Genomic DNA, 20,534 nt, shown 5'->3' on the forward strand with positions numbered 1-20,534 from the left:
CAGTGCCCCCACCTACCCCCAAGACTCGCCCATACAACACCGGCTCTAGGCGAAAACGACCTTGACGGGGTGACTGGTCTGACAACAACACATCGACCGCTCAGACGAGCGGTCGAGGAAGCAACCGGTTGTGAGGAAGCGAGCTGGCTACGGGAGGGTCGTATCTCGCAGTACTGTCCGTATGTCCCCTCGTGCCAAACAAAGGGGGGGGGGGAAGGAAAGGAAAAGCGGATGGCGGCGAAGACGCTACCAAGCTGTTCCCCCCTTTCCATCTGCTGCTGTAGGGACCGGGCCAAAGGGCAGGTAACTATTGGTTAGAGGCGTCAAGGGAAACCAATCGGAATCCCGTATTCGTTTCCCAGAGGGCGCGGCAGGGTGGTTCGAAGTCACTCGGAGCAATTCATTCGGCCGCCACGCCAGTCGGATCCGAAATGCCGTCAGAAACACCACGCCGCTCGGGCCAGGAATTGAGACCGGACGGAGCCCGCCTGGTCAGGGCTGACGGAGAGACCAGCTTGATGCAGCAGCAGCAGTACCGGCATCTCCGTCGGCCACCGGGACGCTGCCGAGAACCAGGGCGCCGGCGGCCACAGCTGCGACTGGGGTCGCAGCAAGAGCAGCAGCAGCGGGGCCTTCGTCGGCTGAGGCCGCAGCAACGGGGCCCGCAGCATCGGGGCCCACGGCCGCAGCAACCGCAGCGGATGCAGCAGTGCGACCCGCGGCCGCAGTGGCCGCAGCAACAGTGGCCGCAGCAACAGCAGCCCCTGCAACAGGAGCGGCCGCGGTCTCCGCGACGGACTCCAGCGGCGGCGGCTGAAACGTGGCAACGGCAATTCCGGTCCGTGGCCACCTGGACAAGCCAGGAGGGGGCCGAGCCGCCGCGACCATACGTAAGCGTGGCGGCCTGGGCAAACCAACTACAGGTGGCGGCGGACCTCGCCCTGGATCGGGTGCCGCGCCCCTTACAAAAATGTCTATGATCACTTTATGCGATGTCTTTAGACAATATGATCATAGAAGCTATCGACCATCAAAAGAAAGTCTTTAGAACACGTATGCTCTATGTATGATCTCCCTTCCGACAATTGGCCACCGTGATTGAATAGAATGTATTTACATAGAACGTATTTATACCTCCTATGATTAGCCTATCGATAGCGTATATGGACACTGTAACGACTGTGTTCCGATAATTGGCCACCGTTATTTTAAAGAATCATGTTCATACAAAGTATTAATACCTTGTGTTATGCTAACTATATTTCAAGTGTCCAATAATAACGTGTATTTTACTCACTATTCACATGCATGTAATATTTCGTGAAAAGTGAGAGTGGCAAAAGAAACAGATGCAAATTCATACCTTCATTTATTGCACAAACCCTTGACACAGAAACAGTTGGTTTCCGACGGCAACAACATTGTGTGTTTGATGTACCAGCCATATCAAAATTTATCACGGTGTCACCTAGAAAAGAAATATACATGCTCAAAATTTTTCTGCCAATTTCGCACGCTTTGTGCTAGCCTCACACACACATCTCTCTTCACTCAGATGCCTGTTTTTCCTCAAAATAAGCTAACTGGTTTCCAACTACTTTCTGTACAAACTAGTACCTGCAAAACACCCTCAGGAGATAGAGACTCTTGCTGTGTTTAGTTGTATTCCTTTTGATCCTCTATATCATTCGACATTAGTTTATCACAATAGGGGCCCAGGAAACAAAGGAGTGAAATTTACACGCCAGTATGCTTGGTCATCAGATAAACTCTCTCCTCTGCCATTTGCTACATCAAGCAAATACACATGTTGAGCGGCAACGTATCAGTATGTATACATACATTTTGGTGCATGCTACCAGCAAGTGATGCCACTATGCCTGTTTGCTCCCATTTTTCCTGAGTGATGGCTATGTTTGCCATAGCAGATCACACACACACATAAGTAATTACTGAAGGAGACCAGCTACACCAAACACCTAGGGGAATACAAGAGCGATAATAGGGAATGATGAAGTATATTATAGTAAGCCTACAATATGCGGCCACACATACTTTTTGCTACATATGCAGGTAACAAGTCTCAATAGTGTATTCCCAGAGAGTAAGAAAATGAAGTGCCACTCATGCCCATCTTTTCCTTTTAAGAGCTTGTCACCAAGGTAAAATCTTTATCACATATGAAAGCAAAATTTAGAATACCTTTCTTTTATAAGAAGTCCACATGGATGCTGCTACGTCCCACTGCTACTTGTCCAGGAAGTCAGGTTGCCTTGTTACTTGTCGGCACAGACCACGGCAACAGTGTGTCTCCAGATATGGTCGAATGAAGCAACAAGAGGACTGCATGTACATATGAGAACACTAGTCAGAACAGCAGGAAGAAAGATTTTTTGAATAATAAAGGAAAAGTCAAATGCACAAGTAAAAGAAAAAAGGAGCAGTATTTCATATGGTTGCTGAGTGACACCATGAAAAGCCCAGAATTGAAAACGCAATGCTTCACTGAGGAAAATTACATATTCATAAAATACATCAATACATAATAATCTAGGTAATCTCAGGAATAGTGGCAAGTCTTATGTAGGCACTATCATTTGGAGACACGTGGAAAGACAACTCAGATGGGGTGGTAAAAAATGACTGGTTTTGTTTATGTGGTTTAACATCCCAAAGCAACCCAGGCTATGAGAGATGCTGTAGGGCAGGACTTCAGAGCGTTTGACAAGCTGGGGCTCTTTAACGTGCACTGACATCGCACAAGACATGAATGCCTTTTTTTTGAGCTTACTGCTGAACTGGTCGTACTCAAAATAGGTTGGCGCTACTTTTATTTAAATTTAGACAAGGTCCTTTTGAGGATACAAGACTTGCATGTGTCCCAGACACATTTAGGGAGGCACGTTGGCCCTGTACAAAGGCTTAAAATGTGGAGAGCTTGTCTCATTAAAACCCACCCGGCCCCGCATAATCACTTTTTGGTACCTAATATTGCCTGCTTTGGCTCGTCAATAGTAGGCTACCGACAATAGGAGCTAAATTATTTCATCCTTAAAAAATCATGCAGCTTACTGCTGGAATATGCAGTCACACATAATTTTTGCTACATATGCAGTTAACAAGTCGTAATAGTGTATTCCCGAGAGTAAGAAATTAAGAAAGTGCCATAAATGTCTATCCTTTCCTTCAAGAGCTTGTCACCAAGGTAAAATCTTGATCACATATGAAAGTCAAATATAGGAGAAATACCTGTCTTTCATAAGAAATCCACATGGATGCTGAAGAAACCATGCAGCTACGTCCCACTGCTACTTGTCCCGGAAGTCAGGTTGCCTAGTTTTTACTTGTCGGCACAGACCACGGCAACAGGGAGTCTCCAGATATGGCTCAATGAAGCATCAAGAGGACTGCATATGCATGCGAAAACACTAGTCAGAACAGAAGGAAGAAAGTTATTTCGAATAATAAAAAAAAGGAAAAGTCAAATGCACAAGTAACAGAAACAAACAAGGAATACTTCATATGTTGCTGAGTAACAGCATAAAAAGAGAAGCACAAAATTAGAAATACAATGCTCCACAGAGGCAAACTACAGTAAAATGCTTCTGCACAAAATTCTCTTCTAGAGTGGAAGATTCAGTGTATATGCAAGGGGTTACGTTTATCTATTGTGCATGCATACGGTACTATAGGAATACAACAAGGTTGACGACTGGGCACGTTGGTATGGGTTCATACTGCACCAGCCAAAAGACGAGACACAGAAAAGAGGAGGACAGGACAAGGCTGGACTATCAACTTAATGTTATTGATAAGAAGAAAACAACGAACTCTTTCCGAAAAGCTCGCGCACAACCCAACCGGTGGAATGGCAGGAAATTGGGAAGAAGATGAAGAAGAAAATTCAAAGCCAATTCCAAGTCAAGGCCTAACTAACGACTTTTCTAATAGATGAAGTTCCTTACAATGAAGGCTAACAGACGCCTTAGCCACACACTTGTCCTCGGCTTTAGCAATGTAAAATGCTTCAACGAACTCTCTGCAGAGTTGATTACCATTGCTGTAAACTACACCCGTATTATTGAAGTCAGGCGCACAAAGGGACGGGTCATGCTCCGACTTACACTCTCGGGATTGCACATGTAGCGCAAGATTAGAACTCGCCTTCTCTCCCAGAGAATTGGAGTGTTCCGTCAGGCGCACATTTAGACATCTGCCTGTCTGCCCGTAGTAGCACCGACCACAATTCAGCGGAACGTGGTAGACCACATTCTTTCTGCAGGTGGTGAACTTTTTCTTATGTGACACTGCACAACGAAAACTATCACGAGGTACACTGTCGAGCCCCTTTCTAACTCTAGCGCACAAAGCTCCTATCTTGTTTCTCGCTGTAAATACAACGGGCAGACAGGCAGATGTCTAAATGTGCGCCTGACGGAGCACTCCAATTCTCTGGGAGGGAAGGAGAGTTCTAATCTTGCGCTACATGTGCAATCCCGAGAGTGTAAGTCGGAGCATGACCCGTCCCTTTGTGCACCTGACTTCAATAATACGGGTGTAGTTTACAGCAATGGTAATCAACTCTGCAGAGTTGGTTGAAGCATTTTACATTGCTAAAGCCGAGGACAAGTGTGTGGCTAAGGCGTCGGTTAGCCTTCATTGTAAGGAATTTCATCTATTAGAAAAGTCATTAGTTAGGCCTTGACTTGGAATTGGCTTTGAATTTTCTTCATCATCTTCTTCCCAATTTCCTGCCATTCCACCGGTTGGGTTGTGCGCGAGCTTTTCGGAAGGAGTCTTCGTTGTTTTCTTTTTATCAATAACATTCAGTTGATAGTCCAGCCTTGTCCTGTCCTCCTCTTTGCTGTGTCTCATCTTTTGGCTGGTGCAGTATGAACTATAGGAATACATTTCTGTCTGGGAAGTCAACCTCCACATCACCAGGTATCAAACTATTTCAGAAGTTTCTGAAAGATTTCTATGCAATGAGAGGAAGATCTTTCACTATCAAACACAGTTGCAAATAACACTAAAATCTAATGAGCCCATGTATGTTGCTCTTAAAAATGTGCGGACGAAGGAAATGTAGTTGCTGCTCCTTTTATTTATTTACTTGTAACTAATACTGCATCATTTCCAGCTATAGCATGCGTGAACACAATGCAAACAAACAATAGAGGTGAGCAAGCTTCTCTAAAGATTTAGAATGACTTTTTGTAATAAAATGAACAGAAATCATTTAACTAGCCATGTACAGGAGACAATGCATGTACTAAAGCAGAGCTGCACAGATTTAAGAGCTTTAAAAGCTCTAGCAAAACACCCTTCTTGTCACTGTTGCCTTTTGACAAGCACTACAGGCTGGCCGAGAGCTAGTTTAGATCCAATAACTCTAATTATTGCATTCAAACTGATCACTTTTTCAACTACATTGATAAACACAGGTATACATGGCTGAGCTTTCAAAACATCATCTGTTGGACAAAACCCTCATTATACTCTTGGATAGGTCTGATAATAAAGATCAGCATGGCGAACAGCTATTCGGCGCTTCCATGCGCTATGCAAGCTTAATAGCCTTATCATATCTTACAGAACACATTTTCAACACCTGAGAACGAAATTCCATGGGGGTTTAAAGGGACATGTTTGAGCAAAGTTCACTGTAGGATATTGCCCCCAAAAAACCCAATCACAACAATCTATAAACACATGTTCGACAGCCTCTGGCTTTCTGCACAAAATACAGTTCACACCCCATGGAAGAAAGATCTCTCTCTGCCATCTATGTTTATCCAGGCAGAACCCAAATATGCAATTTAAAAAAGATTTTTAGAAGGCTGTAAAGGCATTCGTTTTACATGTTAGAATGCATTATTATTTGATAAACAGAAAAGGGCCGCCACACTGATACTTCTCTTCATCTTGCAGCCCACCCCTTCTGTAATAAGCCCCCTCATGTTTGCAGAACTCAAAAACACACAAAACAAAGAGAAAATGTTCTCCAACAGATAAATATCAACATATTACTTTTGTTATTGCTAGTAACTATTTGGCTCTAGGGTTAACGATGCATTTATTTAGGTTGTGAATAAAATGAGTTCGGAAGTTAATTGCAAATCTTGGTGACTAGCAAGAAAGTAAATATTTGTGTATATGTTGCTTTGAGCAAAGTAAATGTTCTCATTTAGTCACAGAAAAACAGAATACCACTTGAACGAACGCCACTTAGACGATGTATTCAGTTGTACGAACTTTATTAAATCTCCCCACTGAAGCTCTATTTAACACTATGCAAACGCACTTCATTTTAACAAACTTCAGTTATTGCTCATTTCAGTTCAACGAACATTTTCCGCGGTGCTATCCTGTGTCTTGAAAGTCATACTGAGTGCTTAAAAAAGCACAGTCTGCACTCTTTGTAGCATATTTTTATGTTAAGAACCCCTCTTCATTATCACGTGAAGAAAAGTGGCCGTTATTTAGCTTTAAAGTGAATTGGCTGTCTACACTAGCTTGTAACCAGATGAATCCATAGCTGTCTGCACGCTTAATTAGCTGTACAGTCATAGCCAGATCTTCAGCCCTACCAGGCCCTTTAGCTCCAAGAATTGCAAATGTGTGTGCATTTTGGTTAACCATGATCTGCTTGGAGAAAATAAAAGCCTTGTCTCCTCAGCAGGCCGTTGTGATAGGCAAGATTCTCAGGAGCTTGCACAGTAATCGAGTTCAAAACCACTGTAGTCCTTTCAAAAGTGCTGCAAAAGGTTACGCATTCTTCCCTTGCAAATCAGGGCAGTGACAAATAAATGGGCTCAGATAAGATTTGAACAACCTAAAAATTTGTGACAGATTTTCTCTTCTTGGGCTCCAAGATTACCTTGGAAGGAGACTGTAGTCATGAAATTAGGAGACGCCTGCTTCTGGGAAAGAGAGCAATGGTTAGCCTTGACCACCTAGTAAAGGGCAGAGACAATAGTCTGCCAACCAAGATCCGTATAACTCGTGCTATGGTCTTTCCAGTTGTAATGTATGGATGCGAGAGTTGGACTGTGAAAAAGGCTGACAGCCGAAGAATTGACGCGTTTGAATTGTGGTGCTGGCGAAGACTCTTGAGAGTTCCTTGGACTGCCAGAAGATCAAATCAGTCGATATTGTCGACCATAAACCCTGACTGCTCATTGGAGGGTCAAATTCTAAAGTTAAAGCTCAGCTACTTTGGTCATCTGATGAGAAGAGAGGAGTTGCTGGAGAAAGATTTGATGTTGGGAAAGGTTGAGGGTCGCTGGAGAAGGGGTAGGCAGCGAACGCGATGGTTAGATGGTATCCTCGAGGCACTGCAGATGAAATTATGTGATGTTAGGAAGATAGTCAGAGACCGGAAAGCGTGGCGTGACATGGTCCATAGGGTCACAAAGAGTCGGACACGACTGAACGACTGAACTGAATATTTCTTGAAGCTAATGGAAACAATCTTCCACGCATTTATTTCAGTCCTATGAACTTTCATTTCAACAAACTTTTTCCTAAGGTCCCTTGAACTTTGGTCAAGTGAAACATCAATGTATGTGTACATATGCTGAGGCAGTCTAAATAAACAGTAACTGAATGTCAGCATGAACATGCACACATATGCACAGTGCAGTCAGCTATATTATGAAACCATGTTTGTCACTGAGCTATTAAAACATAGTTTTACTCAATTTTGCCTCAACTAGAAATAGTAGATACTACTGCAATAAAACAGCTAAGTATATCTCCTGTTTTAAAGCTCTGAAGAGGCCATGAAAAATTTTCTTTAGTGCAGACTATGAGCAAGATTCACCAACATGTCAGTCTTGCGCTAAAAACACAGCAAGAATCATATAACAACACCGAGCTGGTTTCAAGCTTTGCTTTAATGAAGCCTGTTACACATCCGCCCTTTATACTCTCAAAAGAAAACAATAAATGCAAAGCATGAACCAATAAAAATTTTACAGTTATAAAGCAAACACATGAATGCAAAAAACATCAGCATGTGATACCTACCAATTCAATGTCTCCTTTACAGGAAGGATGCTTTAGGGCAGGGCACCCATGGCTGATAGAATAAACTGCCTCAACAGATTCATGATGCTGTCTGCTTCATTTTCAGGCAGCCCTCCCTCGATGGCAGATGAAATCTGCTGCAAAAGCAGTGTGACAATACAATTGCATCAGCTGGACTGCAAGCATTATAGCCAAACAAGCCGTAAACACAGTAAAAGAAAGACTTCATTAAATCCATGCTTCTCAAAACCCATAACATACCATTACTTTCCCTACACTCCTAAAAAAAAGCTGTCTCAGAAAATGAATTCCTAGCAGCTCTAGGTCACATGCCATAAGTTACCAAAAAACTCGATCCTATCATCTGTTTCAATTAGGACCCTTGTCAGCAATGTCAAACATTAATAAACGAAGAACTTCCACAGTTGAAATTCACTTTTCAAAAATGCTGTTTCTCTGTGAAGCTTAAAGGTTCTTAGAAATTAAACAAAACAGAAGACTAAGTTTGAAAGCTCTAATCGCTTAATTCACAGCCAATTGTTAGCTTGACCCACATAACTTGCCACGCCTCTGTTAAATAAAAAAGAAAAAGAACACTGGGCCTGTACTAAAATCATACGTACTGACCTACTAAGGATATAAATATAACTATTACTGCGTTGAAGTCTGCGAATTGTTATAAATAAAATTATATATCACCCCCCCCCCCCAATCTGTGCTTACTCTAAAGGAAAGCTTAAAAACCTAATTTTAGGCGGAAAGTCGTTGCTTATGGACTGTGCGGTAACCGCATGAGGCGACAACCCCTAGCGATCCGTCGCGCGACGCCGCCGCCAACGCCTGTCGTTGTCGCTGGTGCATACCGCACGGAGCGACGGGGCTCAGCGACAGAGAGGCGCGTTTTCAGCGTTGCTCTGTTACCGCCGCCTCGTCCATTCGGTCAAGGGGAATGCAATCACGCTATATCCCATTTCTAACACTAAACAGCATGAGGTACGATAAGACACTGATTAAATTTCTTGTAACACATCGTATTTTAAAGGGTCACAGCGCAGCGGTGCGCTACTACACTGCGATGCCGATTTGCATTGCAAGCAGTGACGTTCTCCTGCTCCTTTCGGAAATTAACAATATCTAGCCACGCTAACCTTTTTCTTTCTTTTATTACCCTTCCAAGCTTTTACTGAATTATCTCGATGCACTCATATATACACGAATCAGACGAAGTGAGCGCGTGAAGGCACCAGGTTCTTCGCCCGATCCGGACTAGGAAAACAAACTTCACACGCAATAAAAGAAGAAAAAGCCAGAACGGAAGTTGAGCACTCGACAGCGCTCTGCGATTGGCTGCCTCGCGAGCTGCTTCCGGGCGACACTCGAAATTTTCTAAAAACCCAGAAACCGAGCGACAGCGACGAGCGGCAATGCTTTGGCGGCCCTCAACCCGTCGCGCGACGGCGTCGCGCGGCATGTCGCCGCGAATTGTCGCCTCATGCGAGCTCAACGAAGAAACGCTATAAATAAAACAGATAGGTAGCGAGCGATCGCACACATCTGATGGAATTTAAAAATGACAGGTTTTATACGTCTACATAGCTTTTACGCAGTACAAGGCCTCTCTCAATATTTGAAATTTGACGGTTATGGCTGCGAGGCCAGGCGGTTGTTTACGTTTGAAGAATTAGTAATAACTCCGCAAAAAAACGCCTTAAAGATCTGAACTATGTTGCAAACTGATCGGAAAGAGGCCGCGGACAATCGAGGATCACTTTTTAAAACTTAACTAGGTGATAAAAACGCTAAACAATGAAAAAACTTCCTAGAGCATTGGTCGTGCAGTATGCAGCAAAGTAAAAAATGGGTAAACGCTTGTAATGTAAAAACTACTCACTTCTGAAACACAAAATTTTCCGTGAGTGTGCGCAAAGCGTTTATAAGAAAGGAATGAAAAAGTTTGTCAACTTACATTGAAGATTTCTGGCAGAAAGAACTATTTTCCACGCTCGACGTCGCCAAACAGCCAAACGCCGCTTCTCAGTCACGGGAGCTTTTGCAGATCTTCGGCGCAATCACGTGACACATGAAGCTGCATCACGTGTTTTGTGGAGTTCGCTTTCTTTCTTTCTTTTTTTTGCCACGCCGCGCTGCTCCATCACGTGTCTTGTGGAGTTCGCTTTCTTTTTTTTTTTTCCAGTCGCGCTGTCGCGCCGCGCTGCTCAGACGAATGGCGGGATTAGTGGAACGCCGAGCGAGCGTCAGTTCTGTACGTTCGCTATCTTGTGCTTTCGTTCTTTTTCTTCCGGTGGTTTTGTGGGGTGGCTGGTATTCGAGGCGACGCAGAGACTCGGAGTGGCGGGCCCACTTCAGCGATCGTGTGTTTGCTTCCTTCATTGTAATGAGAACGAGTTCTTACCGTATGCGGAGCCGCACATATTGAGTGCCTGCGCATGAGTTATTTGCACGCACGCGCGCTCACACACATGCAGCTTTGCAGAGGCGAAAAAGAAATAGCTCTCAAGACTGAGAGCATCATACATTTGTGCTAAATAAACACGAAAAACTGATTGCTGATTTCGTTACTGTTACTCGGAGACAACTTTGCTCTGTGAATATTTTGTGAAACTTTAAACCCATCCCTTTTGCTGTATTGATGACATCACTGCGGTAATACCGTGAAATTGCGCTGTTATTCGGTGAACACATATCTGTTTTCCTTTTCTTTACTTTTTTTGCTTTTGCTGCTGTTCATCTCTGTAATGTCTGCAATGTTTATGCCTGTGTTTATGCCTGTAATGTGTTCCATGTAAACTAGCTTCCTGTTGAGCTGTCACCTGCTGATGTTTGCGAGGGTCCTCGGCACTCTCAAGCAGTGTGCAACTGCTTTCTCGCTGAGGTGCCCCCCCCCCCCCCCCGTCCTCTGGATTTGAAAACAAAAAATTGATTTATTTATTTATTGATTGAAGGGCGCATAAATGAAGCCGTCACAGGTTTGATACCGCGCGCTGTCTACGTTGGCTAGCCTGCCCGCTTCTCCTTTCATACCTCCCGCACTTCTAGGGAAAAAAAAAAAGAATGCGTGCGTGCGTGCGTGCGCACTGCTGTGTGCTTTGCTCGCAGGGCGGCTAGACGCCCCCCCTCCTCCAGCTCGAAGCCGCGCTCTGATGGCCAAGCGCCTCCTTGCATCCTTCCCGCGCATTGGATTTGAAGGACAGCTTGCAGCCAACATCTCGAGAGGGTGGTTGCGACTAGAACTAGCATAACGTTCCCAATGGATCACAGCGGAAGGATGAATATGTTCAGCTACAGCTGGTCGATATTCCGTGGTTCGGGTCAAGTGCGTGTTAATTGTGCCGTAAGGGCACTTAATTGATTTACAGAGGTCGGTGCCGCGGACCGCAGGTTGCGCGCTGATATAGTTCACGAGGCTGCATGAACGCTATGCGAAGGCTGCGAGCGAATATGCGTGTTTCTGCTGGCGCATTCTGTGCCGTTATGTGCGTTAGTTCGCCGCCCCAACCCCCCTCCCCAGCCGCCGCGCCTTCTCTTCCCCCCCCCTTTTCCCTTACCATTAGCGCGCTTCCTTACCCTACCCTTGCCCTAAGCTCGCACCTCACCCAGACACCACCTCCAGCAAAAACATAACAAACAAAAGCAGAACCTCTAGAGCGCTCGCTCGGTTGACGCACATGTCCAAAGGCTGCTGGGTGGTGTCGGATAACCTCCGCATACGATGCGCGCGGTCAGGAACAGATGGGCTGAGATATGGCCGCTGCCTTGACGGGAGCGGCGGCGCAGAAGTGAATAAGAGAATAAGACAATCGCTAACATACTGAGCGCGGCGGGAGAAAATGTCGGCGGCGGGCGCCGATTTGTTTTCATAAGTGGTGGACAGGGGCGTATGCACAGCGGGTTGGCTCGGATGCGTCTGGGAGCACACTTGTAAACACGATCGGGTCGATAAAGAAAAAAAAATACGAATTCATTTTTTTTTTTTTTTCGGATGAAAATTTGGTCCTTGCCAGGGAAATGCACCCTCCATTTTCCAGTAATTTCGGCGCGTGAGAAGGAAAGCGGAGAAGGGGGGGGGGGCTCGTTCGGTAGCTTACTGTACATTTGCATATACCCAATCATTGTGTGTATGCCAATATATAATTCTAAAGTTTCGCCCATATAGCTTCTGAGGGATGAGCTACGTGGATCCGAGAGTCCAGGGCGTGCGTCTCAGCATCGCGTGATGTAAGCCGACAACACCCACAGCGCGCATTCTCCACTGTAAAGTCGGCGGCGCGGTGCGTTTACCTTCCATTTGTGATGTTTTTGTATTTAATTGTGCGAGCGAGCTCGATAAAAGGACTCAGTGCGTCCTCAACAAGAGCGGACGCTTGATTAAGAAATGCGCGATGAAGAAAGAGCGAAATTGTAACCAGTTAAATTTTCTAAATATAACCTTATACGTTTTTATCTATAATTCATGCAAATTGATCGTATCAATTTTCCGTTTCCATTTCTTTTTTAACAGATGCTATTCATAACAAAAAATGTAATTCAAATATGAGTTGAAATGAATAGCATGCACTCGGTCAGTTAATACTATATACTTTCGATCTGAACATTTTTTCTGGCATGCCAAATTGCTTCAATATATTTTAATAGCTGTGTATGAGTGGTATAACCAGAAATAATTTTCGAGGGCGTTATACGGCATCGATAAAAAAAATTGCACAAAAGGCCGAAAGAAGGAGTTCAAAAACTTTCGGAAGGGTTTCTGACATCGAAACAGAGCCCTGGCTACGTCCCTGCTGTATATTGATAGGAGTATATACAGAGAAGTATATTCACCTAACAACTTGCTATGTACAAACTTTATATGAACTGATTTAGATACACAAAAGTAACCGTGTATGAACTTCGTATTTACGCATGTTCATACAGATTAAAAGTACGTACAATATTGATAGAGTCAATAAGGTGTTAATACAGATTCTAAAGACTGTTCACGACCATTTTTGTAAGGGGCGAGTCTTCCGCGGCCGCACAGTCCGGGAAAGCTGGGTGGCGCACCCGACTTCGGGGACGGCCCCCGATCCAGGGGCCGTCTACTGCGGCACGTGCGGCGTGCTGCTGGTGAATGAGGAAGTGCACAGGGCATCGGCTGTCCAGCAGGACTTCGCGGACCGCTGCGAGGCAGGAGGCAGAGGCGGTACGAGCCAGGATGGCTCGCGACCCGGAGTTCGCCGCCCTCATACTCCGGGTGGACGTGCCATTTTACCATTTTATTCGTCCCCTCGAACTGAGAAGAAAAGAAAACAAAAAAATTGAGGGGGAGCCCGGACCAGCAAAAGCTTTGCCAGGCTTAAACCAATTAAAAATAAATAAAAACGAGCAGCAGCTCGAGATAAAAAAAAACGCTTTTTAAAAGCGATAGAAGGTATTAAAAAAACAACAAAAAACAAACAAACAAACGAGGTCCATGTCGAAAGGTGGTCCACGCTGGTTTAAGAAGAATAAAAGGAAAACCCCAGAAGGTAGCATCCAGACCTGCAAATGAAACAAAACACGAACCAAAACACGAAACACGGCCCTCTCATCTGGAAGTAGGCGGCAAGGAAGTCGTTGCCGGCCTACTGTCGCCTGAATTCAGGTGACGTTCGGTCTTTAGGGAGGAGGAGTGTAGCGATCGTGGAGAACCACGCATCCCTCCGAAGCGCCGCGCGCCGCGGAGGATGAAGGGGACAAAAGTATTCCTTCTCTTCCGGGGTTGAGTAACCCAAACGGGTTGCTCGATAGCGCCGCGTTTCCCTCTTGCCTCGCCGGGCGCAGGAGCGCACCGCTAGGCGTCGCAGACGCGACGCTCATTGGCCGAAAAAGGACAAAGGGCAAGATGCGCCGAGATCGGCGGGAACCGGCTACCGCCGGAGGGAGACGACAGCGAGCCGCGACAACGGAAGGACGCAAGGTAAATACCTCCCCGCTATACTTCTTTGTTGTCGCCATCTTGCCCTTCGAAGTGTCAGGCCCCATCCAAAAAGATAGGGTCTCCAGCAAGACCTTCACCAGCGTTCTTTTTGGGAAAACCCAATAAACATCTGGTTCCGGGCAAAGTCCTGTTCTGTGTTGTGTCGTACTTCGCATTACCACTTTGCGGCCGTGAGAACGGCTGCCCGTGGTGTGTGATCGCGGGAGCTCGGTGTTTGCGGCCTAGACCTCAGAAGAGGCTCGACGGCTGAAACTTGGTCAACTGCAGAAAGCAAAGTAATTGAGCTTTGCCGCGATAAACTTGGAATAAATCTCGAGCCAACACAAATTCAACGAGCACACCGTCTAGGGCAGTTCCACGCTGGCAAATGCCGCCCAATCATCGTTAAATTTACCTTCTTTAAGGATAAGAATCTCATTCTGGAAAATGAGAAGTTTCAGGACACCGATTATGCTGTACGTGAGGATTTTTCGTTTCATACACGGCTAGCCAGGAAAAAACTGCTAGATTTCGCGAAGTCCAAAAAAAACCGCCGACAAGTTAAGTGTTGATAAACTTCGCATGGGTGATTTAGTCTACATTTATGACACTGATGTTAACCAAGTACCCGAAGTTTCAAGATAGCCACGACGTAAAACCAATTGAGTCATCAATACCCCAGTCCAGCCAACTAGCAATATCATTCCATGTCCGCCGCTCCATTTGTCATTCACCAACATACGTAACCTTTTCCCTAAACGCACTGAACTATGTTCATATCTCGATAATAGCAACTGCGACGTACTGCTTTTAACAGAGACTTGGTTGCGCCCTGACGTTAGTAGCGCAGAAGTTCTGCCAGATAGCAATAAATTTCAAATTTACCGTAAAGATAGGACGAACAAAAAATGTGGTGGAGTATTAATCGCAGTTAAAGATAACATTCAGTCTTTTCTTATCGATATCCCTAGTGCAGTAGAAATCGTGTGGGTAGCAATACAATCCCGCTTTGGTAACTCTATTTTGGGCGTCTGCTACAGACCTCCGGACAGTCCCCCTAAGTTTTTGCCCGACCTTCATGACAATATCATTGCTATTAGAAATAAGTTTCCTAAGTCTGACATCTTTTTGTTTGGAGATTTTAATTACCCTGACATTGATTGGTGTAACTTATCTTGTAATTCCTCTGCTTCCAATAAATTCGTACAACTTACACTTGACTTTTCTTTTGTCCAGTTGGTAGACCATCCTACACGAGAAGCTAATATTTTAGGCCTTATCTTAACTTCTTCTCCGCACAGGGTCAGGCACATTACTTTTGATGAAGGATTCAGCGATCATAAACTTCTACAGTTATCACTTAATGCTCCTTTTTTTTCACGTCGCGCTCAACCTAAACAAATCCTAAATTATCACAAGGCTGACTTCAACGCTATAAATCTGGGTCTGGAATGTTTCTCTGAACAGTTTTTTCGCGATTTTTCCTCCCGGTCTGTTAACAAAAACTGGTCTTTGTACAAGGAAAAAATGACAGAACTCGTGTGCAATTACATTCCTCTAATAATTTTTCGTGCTAACGTATCTAAACCTTGGTTTAACAAATCACTTTGTACATTAAAAAACAAGAAGAAATGCCTTTTTAAATCAGCGAAGCGACTTTGCACGCAGTATTCGAAAACACAATATAAGTTATGTGAAGCATCATACTGTCATGCCGTCCGTAAGGCGAAGCGCAAATTTCTGTCACATGATCTTCAGTCGCTCATGAAAAATAATCCAGCCAAATTTTGGAAAACCATCTCCCCCCCATCACGCACGTGTGACAATATTTCATTACTGGATGCAACCGGATGTCCCATTCCTCAGGACAGCTGTGCACCAGTTTTTAATGATTTTTTCACATCTGTTTTCACTAACGAAGACTATTCCAACTTACCTAGCCTACAAGAAACCGATTTCCCTTTCAAAAGTGGAATAGACATAGAATATAAATATAAGTTCCGATGATAACATTTCACGGGAACTAAACAGTATCATTCATACATATGCGTGTTCTAACAACATAACCTTACCGACAAGAATAACTCCAACTACTTCTACCTTGCTAGATATCTGCGTTACAAATGTGTTAGTTTCTGAAGCCATGTTTGGTGTGTTGACTAATGACATCAGCGACCATCTACCTGTTTTTTGTTTTGTTCCTCTTAGAATGCATAAGCAAAACATTTCCGTGTTTTCTTATATGGTCAGAGATATAAATGAAAGATCTCTCGATAAATTCAAATTACTCATTGAGGGTGCTTCTTGGGATAATATATATGAGATGAGCGATGTAAATGAGGCATACGAAGGCTTCATTCACAAATTTCTTGCATATTATGACGAAGCATTTCCGCTGAAAGACAAAAAGGTGAAAAGTAAGAAGTTTAGAAAACCATGGATTACTAAAGCGCTATACGAGAAAATTAAGATAAAAAATAAGATGTACCATAGATTTATTGAGACTAAAAATGCTGATATTTTTACTGAATACAAGAAATACAGGAATAAATTAATTAAGGAGCTAAAAAGTGCCAAATCCATTTACTATGTTGATCGCTTTTCACAGCTGCGTAATGATGCAAGAAAATTGTGGCATCAAGTAAATAATTTACTCAATAGAAAAACGCGCTCCGATTACTTAGAAGTAACTACCAGTAATGGGATAATGGCTGGCACCGACTTAGCCACAGCTATGAATGAGTTCTTTGTTAACGTTGGCAGCGCAGCTTTCAATAATCCAGTCTCATGTACAACGTACTCAAATTTAATTAATCCTTTACCAAATTCTGTTAACTTTTATTCTGCAACTACAAAAGAAGTCAATGATTTAATTAAAAACTTGAAAGATAACGCATCGGCAGGGCATGATGATATCAAAGCATCGCCACTAAAACACGTATCAATGCTTATATGTGATGTCCTGACGTATATCATTAACCTAATGCTTCAAACTGGAACGTTCCCTAATCAGTTAAAGATAGCTAGAGTATGCCCGGTACATAAAGGTGGAAATAAGAATGAAATTTCTAATTATCGTCCAATTTCCATATTGCCCGTATTATCCAAAGTGTCCGAGGGAGTAATCAATACTAGGCTCGAAAAGTTCTTTCACAAATACAGCATTATAACCAGCTCTCAGTATGGGTTTGTGAAGCAAAGGTGCGCTGAACAAGCATTGTTAACCATAAAAGAAAAAATAATTGATAACATTGAATGTCGGAAATATACCCTTGGCTTATTCCTGGATTTTCGAAAAGCATTTGATTGTGTACAACATGATATTTTATTAAGTAAATTGGCTGATTATGGAGTCCGTGGTGTGCCACTAGATTTATTAAGAAGTTATCTGTGGAACAGGCTACAGTTTGTACGAGTTAATAACTGCTGCTCTACTAACATGGTTATACGGCAAGGTGTTCCCCAAGGATCAATTTTGGGACCATTGTTATTTATAGTGTATATTAATGATATCACAAACATTCCTAACTCACCTGATTTGATCATGTACGCGGATGATACCAATATTTTTTTTACCGACTGTGCCTTGTCTAGATTAGAAATTACGGTCAATGAATATTTAAACAATTTAGAGATTTGGTTGACGGCAAATAAACTCAGTTTGAATCTTAATAAGACTACCTACATTATATTTAGGCCAATCAACACCACTCTTCAATGTAGTATAGTAATTAAATATAACAGCAACGTTATAAAGCAAGTTACGAATCACAAGTTTCTAGGCGTTTGGTTCAATGAAAACCTTTCATGGAATACGCACATTTTAAATTTAGTAAAATACTTGAGTAGAATTGTAGGATGTCTTTACAGAATTTCTAATTTGGTACCCGTTTGGTTAAAAATTTCAATTTATTATGCTCTTTTTTATTCCAAACTAACATACTGTATTCTCATATGGGGAACCACAACTTCTACAAATATTAATAAGTTGCTTGTTCTTCAAAAAAAAGCTCTTCGAGCTATTGAAGGTTATTACGGTATACCGCGCGACTTGCCTATAGAACCCTTATTTAAAAAATATGCCATATTAGCCGCCAGTCAGATTTACTACTTTCGTCTTCTGCAGTACATTCACCATAATAGGCTGTATACTACTCTACCTGATAGATCTACAGTAACGTATGACCTGCGAACACGAAAAAAACTTGTACCTATTACCCGAACCAACTATGGAAAACAGAAATTAACTTTTCAGGTGCCATCCCTAATCAACAACACACCAAATGTGGAATTTTCATTGGCACCTAGGGTATTTAAAAAGAACTTAAAACAATATTTAAATGAATATCCCCTATAATTGCAATGGTGGTAGTAACTGTATTTTTCTCATATGTAATCTTTTTTGTGTAAATAATTTTTGCTTTTAGTGTAAATATTTATGTTATTGACAGCGTGATCTGTTGATTTGTATATATCCAATGAATACTGCATGTATGCATATATTTTACATATCGTATATAAGTGTTGCATAATGTTTTTTTTTATTTTGTATACACTAGAGGTGTGTGCTGTTGTCTGTTGTTATCTGTTTTGGGAGCCAAGGCCCAGTCAGGCTTGCCGCCTTTTGCCTTGGCTTCTCCTTTCTTGTAAAAGAAAGAAAGAAAATAAACTCCAAAACTCCAACTATAGAAGGCATTGCTTCTCTAATCAAAAGTCTCAAAATATCTACTTCTTCAGGATTAGACGGAATAAATACCAAAATTCTAAAACACACTGTAGATGCCTGTAGCCTCATCCTCTGTCATACTTTCAAACAGTCATTAGAAACTGGCGAAATTCCGCGTGACTGGAAGATTGGTCAAATAATCCCCGTGTATAAATCTGGTAACAAACACTCTGTCAGTAACTAGCGCCCCATATCGCTAACAAGTGTACCATGCAAATTACTAGAACACATCATTGCATCTAACGTTCCCTTCCACCTGGAGCAAAACGGTTTCTTCTTCCCACACCAACACGGTTTCAGCAAAGGGTTCTCCTGTGACACACAATTAATAGAATTTACTACTGACCTCTTTAAGAACATGGACGAAAATTGCCAGACTGACCGCATATTCATAGATTTCTCTCGTGCATTTGACCGCGTCGCCCACTGTCGCCTCATAGCTAAATTGTCGTTGCTTAATTTAGACAACCTAACACTCTCTTGGATTAGAAACTTTATGTCATTTCGCAAGCAGTTCACTGTTTATAATAACTTTTCATCACCCCTTAGCGACGTCACATCTGGCGTTCCTCAAGGTAGCGTCCTCGGTCCTTTATTATTTTTAATATACATTAATGACCTCCCATCTCACATAAGATCCTCAGTTCGACTGTTCGCTGATGACTGCATAATTTATCGTAAAATGCGTTCTCTCACTGATCATGTCATCCTTCAGCAGGACCTGGAGTACGTAACTTACTGGTGCAGATCATGGCAAATGACACTTAACACGGAAAAATGCAAAATAAAGACAGTCAGTCGGAAGCATTCCCTCTCAACCTACGATTATTCACTCAACAGGATTTCACTAACCCGCACATCTTCTTATAAATATCTCGGCGTTCATCTTACCGAAAATCTTTCATGGGCGACGCATATTGAAAATATAGCCGCCAAAGCATCGCGCACGCTCGGCTATCTAAAACGAAATCTACATAACGCACCTATTTCTACTCGCAAGCTCGCATTTCTAACTTTCGTTCGTCCTCAACTAGAATATGCATCAGTCATATGGTCACCACATCAAAAGTATCTAATCAAATCCCTAGAAGCTATTCAAAACCGTGCAGCACGTTTTATTTCCCATGATTACAGCCGCCATACCAGCGTGACTAACATCAAGTTGTCCTTATCACTCACAAGTTTACAATCACGTCGGGATATCGCGCTTATCTGCTTGCTACATAATTTAATCTACAGTCACCATGCATCAACAGTGCCACTTACTAGACCGACTTGCACCTCCCACCGCCTGAATAATAATATAAGTTTTCAACGTCTATTCGGCCGAACACATGCATTTAACTTCTCTGCCTTGTCAAGGGCTATAAAGGGTTGGAATGGTCTTCCCGAACGCATCGCTAACATATCTGACCTACTAAAATTCAAAAACGAATTGAGTACCTTTTTGCAGCCAGAATAACTTTTTTATATTGCGTTCACTGTGTACAGGTTCATTTTGTCCAATGCCGCTAACTATTGTATAATGTCATAATCCTCGGTTTATTACTTCCCATGCATGCTGTAATACTTATTTGCAGTTCCAGTCCTGTATTACTGTTAACTTTTGTATTTTAAACTATGTACCATTGTTTCTTTTGATACACTGTAACCCCTACCCCTCACACAATGTTCCTTATTTGGAACCTGTGAGGTATTTGTATAAATAAATAAATAAATAAACAAAATGAAACCTGTGGTCCTGCCTTTGTGAAATGACGTCACCGCCAGAGGTGGTGACACACGGCCAATGGAGCAAGGCGCCGAGAGAGAAAGCGAACG

At 43.0% G+C, this 20,534-nt stretch overlaps 1 long non-coding RNA gene across 2 annotated transcripts; it reads right to left on the reverse strand.

Moving 5' to 3' along the window:
- Positions 1-1,231: 1,231 nt before the first annotated feature.
- Positions 1,232-10,068, reverse strand: LOC146187326 (uncharacterized). 2 transcript variants are annotated; one of them, XR_014707912.1, is made up of 5 exons: positions 9,998-10,056; positions 8,032-8,165; positions 3,250-3,407; positions 2,203-2,343; positions 1,232-1,468 (listed from the first exon to the last, which is right to left on the reverse strand). It is a non-coding gene; the product is annotated as an uncharacterized LOC146187326 (long non-coding RNA). The 2 variants fall into 2 exon arrangements; XR_014707911.1 differs by having other exon boundaries at positions 1,334-1,468; positions 8,032-8,168; positions 9,998-10,068.
- Between the last annotated feature and the right edge of the window lie 10,466 nt (positions 10,069-20,534).

Source organism: Amblyomma maculatum, chromosome 6, assembly GCF_055883805.1.
Source record: "Amblyomma maculatum isolate TAMU_Amacu chromosome 6, ASM5588380v1, whole genome shotgun sequence".
NCBI lineage: Eukaryota > Metazoa > Arthropoda > Arachnida > Ixodida > Ixodidae > Amblyomma > Amblyomma maculatum.